The sequence below is a fragment of the Balaenoptera physalus genome (assembly GCF_965194825.1).
Source record: "Balaenoptera physalus genome assembly, chromosome: 19".
NCBI lineage: Eukaryota > Metazoa > Chordata > Mammalia > Artiodactyla > Balaenopteridae > Balaenoptera > Balaenoptera physalus.
Window position 1 is genome coordinate 15,949,511 of NC_138900.1, and position 13,688 is coordinate 15,963,198.

General features: G+C 36.7%; 1 protein-coding gene across 1 annotated transcript in view; it reads left to right on the forward strand.

Annotated features, from left to right (window-relative positions):
- The first annotated feature begins 25 nt into the window (after positions 1-25).
- ZNF382 (zinc finger protein 382) overlaps positions 26-13,688 on the forward strand; it is a 54,700-nt gene continuing 41,037 nt past the window's right edge. The window contains exon 1 of the mRNA XM_082439462.1: positions 26-89. The gene's annotated coding sequence lies outside the window, so the exon portion shown is untranslated. The remainder of the gene's footprint in view (positions 90-13,688) is intronic.

Below are 13,688 nucleotides of genomic sequence, written 5' to 3' on the forward strand. Positions count from 1 at the left end.
GGCTAAGAAGGGCTGAAGCCGTGCGGAGGGACTTCGGGCAGGAGAGAGCCCAGGCGAGTTCACTCAGGCCTGTACGTGCGAGACCCCAGGTCCGTGATCGTGAACCAGAGGGTCAAGGGTTTTGTTGTTTTTGTCAGTTTTGCCCCTTGAGAAAGCCCCAACACCCACGGCAAATAGCAGACGCGCAGTGAGTGTATGCACGCCCTTGGCGTGTTTAATATCATCACCGCCAGGAAGTTCCCTGGTGTCCTTTTCCTGTTAGTCTCACAGCAGAGACAGCCATGGTTCTGATACATGTCATCGTAATTTAGTTTTGTCAGTTCTACAGTTCCAATTGTCTCCTTTAGCTCATCCTAGTATTGTAAGATTTATTAATGTTGTTTAGTTCATTCCTTTTGTTTCTAGACAGCATTCCATTGTGCAAATGTGCCACAATTTGTGTTTTCATTTTTCTCTGTATGAACATTTAGTGTATTTCCAGGTTTTATGTATTTTGATAACGCTGGCATGTTTCTATTTCTCCTGGGGAGATACCTAGTGGAAGAAAATGCTGATAATAGGTTAAGTTTCTATTTAACTTTCTAAGAAGCTGACAAACCTTGTAGGATTAGTTACGATTTCTGTTTGAGACTGTATGTGACTGTGAAGTAAGTGGTTTCTGAGTTTGATTTGGTATTCTTCTATGGAATTAGGAGACGGGCTCAGTGGAGCCAGGAATATCACGTAGGGTCCATGGAATTGTGGTTTTGTGAAGTGGGTGAGATCATAGGAAACAAGGTGTCTGTACTAACTCTTACCATGATTTTGTGTGTTCATTATAATGTGACTGTGAAAGTGGATCACTACATAAGCGTTATTAATGAATGACTGCGAAACTGTGTGTGTCTAGTTAGGTGTGTTTCATTTTGGTTCTGCTTGCAGAATTATGACTGTTTCTAACCAAGTAAAATAGCAATATAAGATTATCCAAAGGAAATGAAAACAGGATATTAAAGAGATACCTGACTCCTATCTTCACTGCAGCAATATTCACAACAGCCAAGACATGGAAACAGCCTGAGTGTCCACTGACAGATGAATGGATAAAGAAAATGTGTGTGTTTACACACACGCACTCATTCACACACACTCATTCACACACACACACACACTCTGGAGTATTATTCGGCCTTAAAGAAGGAAATCCTGCCATTTGTGACAACATGGAAGGACACTGAGGGCATTATGCTAAGTGAAATAAGTCAGACAGAGAAAGGCAAATACTATGTTCTCACTGTATGTGGAATCGAAAAAACCCGAACTCATTGAAATAGAGAGTAGAATAATAGTGGTTGCCTGAGGGTGGGAGAAAGGGAGAGATGTTGGTCAAAGGTTATAAGATGAATAAGTTCTGGGGATCTAATGTACAGCATGGTGACTATTATTAATAATACTCTGTATTATATACTTGGAAGTTGTTAAGTGATTAGATCTTAAATGTTATCACCACACACAAAAAAGCATAATTATATGAGGTAACTAACCTTATCTTGGTGATCTTTTCCCAATATATGCATGTATCAAATCATCACATTGTACACCTTAAACTTAAGTATGTTACTTTAAAAAAAAAGAATTGGAAAGTAGGAGGTAAAATTAATTTCTAAATGACTGGATTGCATACTTGGAACACCATCAGAACTAATTCTAATATGTTGAAATGACTAGGGTTCAAGAAGTAGTACACAAGAAAATACTTTTTTTACCTCTATGTACTACTTTTAACAGATTTGAGTGAGTTTTTTTTCCCTGTTCCTGGATGAAATTATGGGTGATTTAATAACTTTTTCAGTCGCTCTAAGCTAAGGAAAGGTATCTGAAATACTTCAAATCACAAGGTCAGTCTCATAGCAATTAAATTAGTCATTTTCTAATAAAAATGTTTACTGTAAAAAATCAATATTTAAACTTCATTTAAAGGAAAAATTTCTTCCATCTGACTGAAACCTGCAGTGTGGAAAAGTACATAATCAGTTTCTTCTCTATTTCCCTAACCTGTATTACTGAATAGTTAATATTTAGCATAATGAATATTAATATTTAACAGTAACTGTTTACTATGTAAGTAGGCAGACTTAATCAAGTTGTTATGGAAACTCTAAGGTAAGTGCAGTTTCACATGGTTTCTTATGCCTCCCTTCTCTCTTCCTTGTTCATTATTCTAAAAAAGAATCGAAAAGAGCAAAGGTCCTCTCTTGCAAATCTTAAAGCCATGGCTCTGATTAGATGATGTTTCTTTTCTCCTTTCTGCAATAGTCTTTTTCCCCTAGCATATATGAGCATTTTCCCATTTTGAAACTTCCTGGAGATAGGATTCCCTTTCATGAAACTGGTCCACACTTCCTTTTATTCTCTCCAGATAAACCTGTACCTTATCCAAGATCTTCTTCTAATTTTAACTAATGTTCACTTACTAATTGCATGTTTCGCTCAGCATCTCCTTTCTCATGCCCACAAATGGAAATACATTCTCTTGAATTAAATAAGCATATATTCCTTGAATGAACCTTTCTTGTCTAGACAGTGATTTGATGTCTAAGTAGTGAGTGCTTAGGAGAGCCCATACAAGAAGACTTTGTTATGTCCACAGACCTTGGTTTTCTAGTGAGTGAAGATAGACGTAAAATCAATAGATTATAATATTAGTATATGGCAAGAAGGGAGGTCCCCGTGTTACACTGTATCCTTTCTTCCATCTCCAGCTAACCCTTATGGATCGTGTTTCTCCATCTCTCCCTTGTAGTCATATCCCAGGAGTGCTTTGTCCCATTTACACATCTCCATTCTGTAACAGGCACCAAAGGCATAGAAGTAATCTATGGTTGAAAGAGCAGATAGAAAAGCCTACTTTCTATACACGGTAAAGCACTGGAGAAGAGAGAGGTCAAGAGAAGCAGGTCCTTGGTGACAGGAGCCTAGGAATAGAGCAGGCCTTGAACCTCAGTAAAATTAGAAAAGGTGCCCTAAGCCTTCCTCTGGTCATTAATTCAATACTACCCACTCTTTTTTCTTCTCCATGCCTCCCTTACACTTTTTAAAAAGTGAGGAAATCATTCCATTTTTTTCTCTCCTCTAGGTAAGAGGCAAGAACGAAGTACAGTAGAAATTTTTAAATTATTTATTTTTAAAATTTATTTTTTATTTATTTATTTTTGGCTGCATTGGGTCTTTGTTGCTGTGCATGGGCTTTCTCTAGTTGCAGTGAGCGGGGACTACTCTTAGTTGCGGTGTGCGGGCTTCTCATTGCAGTGGCTTCTCTTGTTGCAGAGCATGGGCTCTAGGTGCGCAGGCTTCAGTAGTTGTGGCCCACGGGCTCAGTAGTTGTGGCTCGTTGGCTCTAGAGCACAGGCTCAGTAGTTGTGGTGCACGGGCTTAGTTGCTCCACGGCACGTGGGATCTTCCTGGACTGGGGATCAAACCCATGTCCCCTGCATTGGCAGGTGGATTCTTAACCACTGCGCCACCAGGGAAGTCCCAGCAATTTTTTTAAAAGAGAGACATAACAAGTGAATGCCTGTCCCTACTCCCCCTACAAACACAGAGAAATGCCATCTAAACTATGACAAAATGTCTTAAAAATGGTCAAGTTCAAAAGAAAAGAAACAGAAAAAGGAAAATTCTGCATCCAGAAACAAAGAGATGAATCACAACAGTAAATGTAAAGGTAACTTTGAGCTGACGCCTCATAGAGATCTTTGATCCCATATATAATGCTTAAGAGTACTAACTGGGGTCTGGGGTTCTAATTTCTACACAGGAACTGGGGGCAGAGAGCTGGAACTAAGACCCTGCTTAGTCCTATAAAATATTTCTAGAAAAATACTACTCACTGGCCCAAAGAGATGAGGGAGCTTGCAATCTCTGAGACTTTTTTAGGGGATTGGGGGCAAAAAAATAAAAATACTGTATTACTTATATGAAGTATCTAGAGTAGTCAGACACATAGAAACAGATGGCAGGATGGTGGTTGCCAGGGGCTGGGGAAGAGGAAATGGAGAGTTATTGTTTAATGGATACAGTTTGAGTTTTGCAAGATGAAAAGTTCTAGAGACTGGTTGCATAACAATGTGAATATACTTAACAGTATTGATCTGTACACTTTAAAATGGTTAAGATGGTAAATTGTATGTTATGTGTGTTTTACCACACTTTTAAAAAATGAATAAAGGCTGAAAGAAACTAGAAAAAGACAACCCAAAAAACGAAACCCAAAATAAGTAGAAGAAATAAAAATAGGCAGAAATTAATGAAGTAGAAAGCAGACAATAGAGAAAATGAATAAAACCAAAAGTTGTTTATTTGGAAAGAGTTTTAAAATTTATAAATCCATATTAAGAATAGTTAATAAAAGAAAAAACACAAATTACCCATGTCAGAAATGAAAATGGAGATATCACTACAGATCCCACAGATAGCAAAAAAATAAGGGAATGTTATGAACAAGTTGATGCCAATAAATTAGACAATACAGATAAAATGCTATTATTGCTTGAAAAGCACAACTTCCCAAAACTAACTCAAGAAGAAATAGAAAAGCAGAATCTCTCCATATCTATTAAAGAAATTTAATTTTTAATTAAAAAAATTCCTACATGGAGAACCTGGTTGAATTCTACTGAAATGCTTACAACTCAGCAGGAAGTAAATGTAACAGCACTGCTTTACAAATTCTTTTAACTCAGGGCACATGAGATTAAGTTGAAATAAACAACAACCTCTTCCTCCACTGAAATGAGCTGAAAAACAAAAACTATAAATCAACAAGAAGGGACTTCCCTGGTGGTCCAGTGGTTGAGAATCTGCCTTCCAATGCAGAGGACACAGGTTCGATCCCTGGTCAGGGAACTAAGATTCCACATGCCGTGGGGAAACTAAACCTGCACGTGGCAACTAAGCCTGCGTGCCACAACTACTGAGCCCGCACACCATAACTACAGAGCCTGCGTGCCGCAACTACAGAGCCCACATGCTCTGGATCCCACATGCCACAACTAGAGAGCCCACGTGCCGCAACTACTGAGTCTGTGTGCTCTGGAGCCCGCACACCACAATGAAGAGCCCGCCCACCACAACAAAAGATCCTGTGTGCTGCAACTAAGACCCGACACAGCCAAAATAAATAATTAAATTAAAAGGAAGGAAATTTTTAAAATCAAAAAATTTTTAAAAATAAATCAACAAGGAAAAAGCCATCACAGGGGAGTCAGCAGGTAAAGCAATAAAGTTGGTGGTGGGTAGGGGAATTGGGTGAAGATGGTCAAAAGGCACAAACAAGTAAGTACTGGAGATATACAACAATATGACTATAGTTAACAATGCTGAATAGCATATATGAAAGTTGCTAATCCTAAAAGTTCTCATCAGAAGGAAAAAAATTATTTTGTAACTATGTGAGGTGACAGGTATTAACTAAACTTATTGTGGTGATCATTTCACAATATATACATGTGTCAGGTGATCATGCTGTGCACCTTAAGCTTATATGATGTTATATGTCAATTACATCAGTAAAACTGGGCAGGGGGGAGAAAGTTGGTACCTACAAGAACTGCATATAATATGACAACATAAAAGAATATGAAATAAATGTTTAAAATGGAAAAGTCAACAAAAAGCACAATACATAAAAAGAATCTGCAGATATTAAAAGAATAAAGAGAATTTCCAGAAATAAAAATCAAAGTAAAAAAAACAAAAACCTGGGCTTCCCTGGTGGCGCAGTGGTTGAGAGTCTGCCTGCCAATGCAGGGGACACGGGCTCGAGCCCTGGTCTGGGAAGATCCCACATGCCACGGAGCAACTAGGCCCGTGAGCCACAATTACTGAGCCTGCGCGTCTGGAGCCTGTGCTCCGCAACAAGAGAGGCCGCGATGGTGAGAGGCCCGCGCACCGCGATGAAGAGTGGTCCCCACTTGCCGCAACTAGAGAAAGCCCTCACACAGAAACGAAGACTCAACACAGTCATAAATAAATAAATAAAAAAGAACGTGAATTTCTTTAAAAAAAAAAAAAAAAAAAAAAGCAGTTGAATCATTGGAGCATTTGCTGATTAGGTATTCGATTAAAAAAAAAAAAAAACAAAAAAAAACAAAAACCTGAGAACTTAAAGAATTAACACTACTGAAAAATAAATTATTAGACTTAAACATATATCTGAGGGAATCACCTAGAAGGCAGCACAGAGATGAAATGTGAAATATAGAAGGGAAACTATAAGAGATATAGAAGAAAATGAAAAGGTTCAATACATATCTAATGTCATAAAAGGAGGGAAATAGAGAAAGGAGGGGAGGCATCAGAAAAGAAAATGGTTTAGAACTTTTCATAATTAAAGTCGTGATTTCACGATCAGGAATCAAAATAAGTTGTAAGTGGGATAATGAAAGTAGACCTAATACCTAGACACATCCTGATACTGCAAAATAACAAATCTTCTGAAGGAAAGAAAAAGAAAGAAAACATGTTACCTAAAAGGAATGATGATTAGGCACATGAGATGTCAGAAGACAATGGAATAATACCTTCAAAATGATAAAGGAAAAATAGCAGTCAAGAATGGGGCAAAATAAAGACATTTTAAGGCAAAGAATGGGGATTCTTTCATAGACTCACTGGAGAATTTCTAGAACATACACATTAGCAAGAAGTAAATTGATCCCAGAAAGACAGAATGAGATAAAATTGGTTGGGAAGTCTAAGTAAGTGTATACTAAGTAGTAATGATTAATTAATGGCGTTTCAAAACAAAAGATTAAAAAGCAGTAACTAACAATAGAAAGAATAGACTTAAAGCATTCTAAAATCTTCGAGGTGTCCTCTCCCAGTGAAATCATGGACGATGCTAACTTTTTTCAGCAACAGTGTGTGACTAAGCATGGAGTACTGCCAATCAGGGAAGCTCACCTGAGCCTTGGTGTCCAGAGTTTCTACTGGGGCTCAGTCATATAGACATGGTTGACTGCCTGCATGGCTGACCTTAGTTTCCAGCCCCCTCCAGAGTTTGCGCTAATACTGCATGACTCAAAACTCCAACCTAAATCACATTATTAGACTCTTCGGTTTTTACCCTCAGGTAAACAAAGATGCTATCAAGCAGGACATTCCAAGGGTTTAGTGATCACCTCCCAGGAGCCAAAGGCAAAGGCAAGACCTCTCTTTGTATAAGGTTAATTCTTTACTACATAAGAATAAACACAGAAAATATTACAATAAATAAACTAATAGTATATGTTAGGAAAACTCAGAAACAAATTCAAGAATAAATTACAAATGAAAGTTTACCAGAAGTGAAGACAAACAAGCAATAAAGAAAAACAATAAAACCACAGATTATATCTTAAGACAAATAAAATTTTTAAAACTACAAATTTTCAAAGTAAAGAATATATAAGCAGCCAGGGGCTCAATAGTCTACCATAAGAGTTTTCAGTTCTGGGATAAGGAAATTGATTCACTTGGTGTTTATGCCTGCCACAAGAGTGGTGGGTCTTAGTATCAGGGCTTGCTTGCCCACAGCCTCTATGAGATTTTTTTTCCAAAAAAAAAAAATTCAAAATAAAGGTATGAAAAGAGAAAGAGGTCACATATCTTCTGTCAGAGTGGTGGAAAATGGAGTCCATGGAGGAGCTCAATCTTCTTGACCACAACTGGGGAGAGAATCAGGGTCTAGGCCCATGTGTTGACATGTACAGAGAAACTCAGGCAGAGTTTGTGGTCTGCATGGATGACAGCCTGGATACATGCAGAGTAACTGGGTAATAACAGTATACTGAGGATATCTGGAACCATGATTCTCATAGTCAGAGAAGATAGGTACAAACATGTAAAGGAAGAGGTCTGAAATAAACCTTGTTAAATTGGATTGGAATTAGAGGTGTCAGTGTCCACTACACAATTTTAAAAAGTGTTTAAATCTTAACAAGGCAGAATTCTATATTCAGAGAAAATATATTCAAGAATGAACGAAAAATAAAGACACTTTTAGATAAGAGAAAACTAACAATTTGTTACCAATAGACCTGCATTACAAGAAATGCTAAAAGGAAGCTCTTCAGGCTAAAACAAAATGCTACCAGTGGGGAAATGGGATCTTCAGGAACACAGGAAGAGAGCATAAATGGTAACTCTCTGGATAAATGTAATAACTCTTTTATTTTAACTTCTTTAAACTACATATAAGTATTCAAGGTAAAAATTATAGTGTGTTGTGTTTATATAGATATAGTTTATATAGCTAGTAGAGTGGCTATACTGTTTTCAGATAAACTACACCAGTGATAAAGAGGGACATTTCATGATAGAAGAGTCAATACATTAGGAAGAATTATTGTCATATATGTGTACACACCTAAAAACACAACATCAAACAACACTGCACTTGCATGACCCTAAGAATGAGTGCCTCCTTAAATTTTGCACCCTAGGTGCTTTACTCAATTCAGCATTACTGTAGTCCTGGCCCTGATTTTAATATCTGTCTCTCAGCAATTGAAAAAAATACAAGACAAAAAAAAATCGTGAAGACATAAATGATATGAACTATCAACCAATTGAACAAATTAATATTTGTACAATAATTCACCCAACATCCATCAAATACATATTCCTTTCAAGTGCACACAGCATATTCACCAATGTAGACTATATATTGGGCCATACAGAAAGTGTCAATGAATTTCAAAGGATCAAAATCATACACAATGATGAAATGGGACTAGATTGGAAATCAATAACAATGAAGTAGCTAGAAAACACACAAATGTTTGGAAATTAAGCAACACACTTCTATATAATCCATGAGTTAAAGAGGAAATCAAAATGGAAATAAAATATTTTGGACTGACTGATAAAAATACAATATATAAAAATTTGTGGAATGGAGTTAAAGTAGGGAATTTCTGGCTTTAAATGTTATATTAGAAGAGAAGGGTCTAAAATCAGTAACCAGAGGTTCCACTTTAAGAAGCTAGAAAAAGAAAGGCAAAGTAAACCCTCAGTACCTAGAAGGAAAAAGAGAAGAAATAAACTAAATAGAAAATAGACATACAATTAGCCAAACCAAAAGTGATTTCTTTGGAAAGAGCAACAAAATTGATTAAACCTTACCTAGAATTGTTAAAAATAAAAAACTGCAAAGACAAGTCACCAATATCAGGAATGAAAAAGAACTTATCACTAAGGAACATATAAATAGTAGAAGTCTAACAAGGGAATTATTATGAACCACTTCATTGCAACAAATTTGACAACTCAGATGAAATGGACAAAATTACTGAAAAATATAACAGTATAAGACAGACACAAGATGAAATAGAATATCTGAATAGCCCAATACCTATTAAAGAAAATGAATTTGTTATCATAAACAAAGAAAACTCCAGGCCTAGCTAATTTTACTAGAGGATGCTACCAGACGTTCAAGAAATAATACCAATCTTATACAAACTTTTCTAGAAGAGAGGAGGAAATAGTTCACATCTTGTTTTACGAGGCCAGTACTACACTAATACCAAAACTTGAGAGAAAATGACACACTAAAGCTTTGTGCAAAATTTCTTAAGAAAGTGTTAGCAAATTGGGTAGGAAAAACACATTCCTCCTGTGTTTCTCCTTTAGTCTTACACTGCTATCCCACTTTACTTCTGGTCAGCAAAAGTATGGGTTTTTTTTTTTTTTTTTTTAATTAATTTATTTATTTATTTATGGCTATGTTAGGTCTTCGTTTCTGTGCGAGGGCTTTCTCTAGTTGCGGCAAGTGGGGACCACTCTTCATCGCGGTGCGCGGGCCTCTCACCATCGCAGCCCCTCTTGTTGCGGAGCACAGGCTCCAGACGCGCAGGCTCAGTAATTGTGGCTCACGGGCTCAGTTGCTCCGCAGCATGCGGGATCTCCCTGGACCAGGGCTCGAACCCGTGTCCCCCGCATTGGCAGGCAGACTCTCAACCACTGCGCCACCAGGGAAGCCCCTATGGGTTTTTTTTAACATCAGCTGGGTGTCCTAAAATTTAACTCAATTCTGATGCCATCTACCTAGAGATAGCATCAGATCCCACAGGTTAAGGGCACAGTCCCAAAAGACTGTCTTCCCCACTCCCCCACCCCATTTCAGATGCCAATCAAAAGCCCCAGGTTGTCACCTGTACTTTTGACCAGCTGGCTATAAATCGGGGTTCTTCATTGGGTATGAGCATTTCCTAGAACTCACAGAACTCAGAAACACTTATGTTTGCCAGTTTGTTATATAACAGAATATATCATAAAGGATACAGACGAACAGCCAGATGAGGGGGTACATAGAAGGAGGTCTGGAAGGGTCCCAAGTCAAGGAGCTTTTGTCCCCATGTTGGGCCACACCACCCTCCCAGTATGTGACTGTGTTCACCGACCTGGAAACTCTCAGAATCCCTTACTTTGGGGATTTTTATGGAGGCTTTATCATGTAGGCATAATCAATCATTAGCTTAATCTCCAGCTCCTGTCCCCTACCCATGATGGGTGGGGCTGAAAATTCCAAGCTTCTAATCATGGCTTGATATTTCTGGTGACCAGCTACCATCCAGGGGCCCACCAAGAGTTACCTTCTCAGAACAAAAGACACTCTCCTATTACCTAGGAAATTCCAAGGGATTTAGGAACTCTGTCAGGAACCAGAGTCAAAGACCAAATATTAGAACAAAAGATGCTCCTAGTACTCTTATGACTTAGGCAAATACAAGGGTTTTAGGAGTTCTATACTAGGAACTGGGGGCAGAGATCAACATATATTTTTCTATTATTTCACACAAATTTAATATGGAAATATATATAAGGAAATACAACATGAGCCATGAATATAAGATTGAGTTAATGATCAAAAATCAATTTAATTGATCATATTAGTTGAATAAAGGAGGAAAGACATATTGCTTCAGTAGATTCAGAAAAAGTATCTTACAAAATATAATATCCCTTCATGATAAAAACTCTCAGCAAGCTAGGACTAGAGAACTTGCCAAATTTGACAGAGCATCTACACAAAACCTCCACCTATGTGTAATGATGAAATATTAAACATTATCCTCCTATGACCAAAAAAGGGCAACAATGGCTACTTTCACTACTTCTATTCAACACTGTATTGGAAGTCCTAGCAATTACATTAAGGCAATAAAAATGAATGAAGATATAAACACTGGCAAAGAAGAAGAAAACCCTATTTGTAGATGGCAATTGTTTGTTTACAAAATCCTAAAGAATCTGTAAAGCAAGAACTAGCACTTATAAGTAAATTAGAAAAGTTGCTGGATACAAAGTTATTATATAATAAACTAATTTTATATAGTAACATCAAACAATTGAAAAGTGAAAATTTTTTTAAAAAGGCCTAACAGTTGTAATTAAAGTTCCCTGCCTGATCAGCCCTCACTCAGCTGAGCTCTCTGTCTTCTTGACAACCCTCCCAGCTTCTTCCCTTGCTCAAATATTGTGGTCACACTGCCTATAAGAAATAAATATGAAATAATGTATAAAAATATTTATAAGAATTAAAACCAACTCTATAAAACATTTTGAGAATTAAATTTCTAATGACCTGTAAGCAAAAATAATATTGGTGAAGACTTCAGAGAAGGGTAGAGGGATTGAGAGAACAGTCACCTTAGGGTGATGAAAGAATCACAAAGAATAGAGAGATGAGAGAGGTAAGAAAGGTCTTATTTAAACCTATACTGGTTCTCTCTGTATTAAAAGGCAATGTAGTATAACAGTTAATTCAATGAGAACTATGTTGGCTATGATTACTATATTTTTGTTTGTTATTTGCTAAGAGGAAAAATGGAGATTTCTGAAACATTCACAGGTTCTTTCTAGAATGCTAAACAAATGCTGATAAATGCAAAGTTCATGGATTGTCATTTTCAATGACAATGTAGGTCAAATAAAAAAATTTTGTTATAAGAAATGAATTTGTTCACGTCATTTAAAATATTTTTTGACTCAGTCCATCACCATGTAAATTGTAGAGATTACTTTGAAAATCAGTACAAATCAGGATTTTTTTTGTCTGTTCTCAAGGTGGGTCCGAAAATAATGTACAGCATCTTTACCAATTCTGAGTTCAAACACAATATAACACCTGGTTTCTTTGGCAATACATATGTCTTAAATGTCCCACAAATCACATCTAGCTCCCTGGGTATCAAAGAAGGTAGAAATTATATGAAGGGGCTGAGAAAAGTATGACCATCATGAAGAATAAATGTCATGAAGGATGGTGAGGTGTCATCTGCAACACAACAAAGCTTAACCCATTCCTTTGAAAACAGGGTGAAAAAAATCATCTAGTTTCTTAAAAGATAGCCTTGATATTCCAGAGAGAATATTTAAATTATTTGAGGCAGATAGCTTACCCAGTGAGATTAAGTTGCTGTTTTCCATCATCACATCCCAGTACAATTCCCTCAGAGAAGAACCCCAGATATTCCATTCCTCCTGAGTGAACTCTAGGGCCGCTTTCCTGAATGTTACCCATTCCTAAAAGCACAAACCCAAGCATTACTGGTGAAATTCAAGAAATGTTTTCAAAATAGAAAGAGAGTAGATAAAGGTTTGAAATCCAAGAAGGGGGCTATATAGCAAGCAAATAGGATGTGGCTGGAAGTCTATGGTAAGAGAAGTTAAGGAAATCAGTGTTTCAGAAACAGATTATACACATATTTTTAAGTAATCTAGTTGATTTAGTTCATGCCTATTGTGTGATTCCTCAGTTATAAAAACATGTCTAGAAACATGGCTAGAAATGAATAAAAGAATCACAATTTACTAATTAACTGAAATAGTGAATATGAGCATACTGCATGCCATATGCCTACCTCATAAGTTATTAATAAATGTGAATTTTTACATCCTCTTTTTCCATTATAGACTAAGAAAATATAATTCATGGAATTTCTTTTCCAACATAGTATTAAATCTCTCTATATATATAGAGAGAGATAATAGTTTGCGTAAAATTAAAGAATTTCTTCAAGCCTCAGGTTCATCATTATGTTATATACCATTTTTTTTCTAGTTGTCATTTTTTTAATGGTTTCATATTTCACACTGAATTGTTCTCTAACTTGTTTCGGTTTGGGTGTTAAGACCATTATTTTAAAATATGTAATAAGCACTAAACTTTCTTATGCCAAAGTATTTAGTAAATTTTTCAACAGCTACAGTTAATCTAGTAGATATATCACTCTTAATTTTTCTTTTATACTACCAAGTTTAGGGTGGGGAAAAAAATCTCTAACATCTTTTCTACTGATGGGAGTCTATAGTTATCTACTTCTTTTAAATCCAGCTGAGCCACCATCCCTCACTGAATACTTTAGTTGATCCTGAGTTAGTGGATATAAAATACAGAATGGTCCATAATCACATAGAAAATCATCTTAAACCAGCACAGACTTTTCAAGTACACAATAAATCTTCCTCCTGATAATCATCTTTCCATGACTGATTCCCAAGGTAGATCCCTGATCTCTCTGTATGCAAGTCCCAATTTTACTCCTACCCAATCCTAAAAGCCTCATAAAACATGTAATCTCAACACATACCAACACTGGGGACAATCAACTGCCAATCGTATATTTTCCTAGAAAATGCAAAGAATTTCTAAGTTTTTCCAT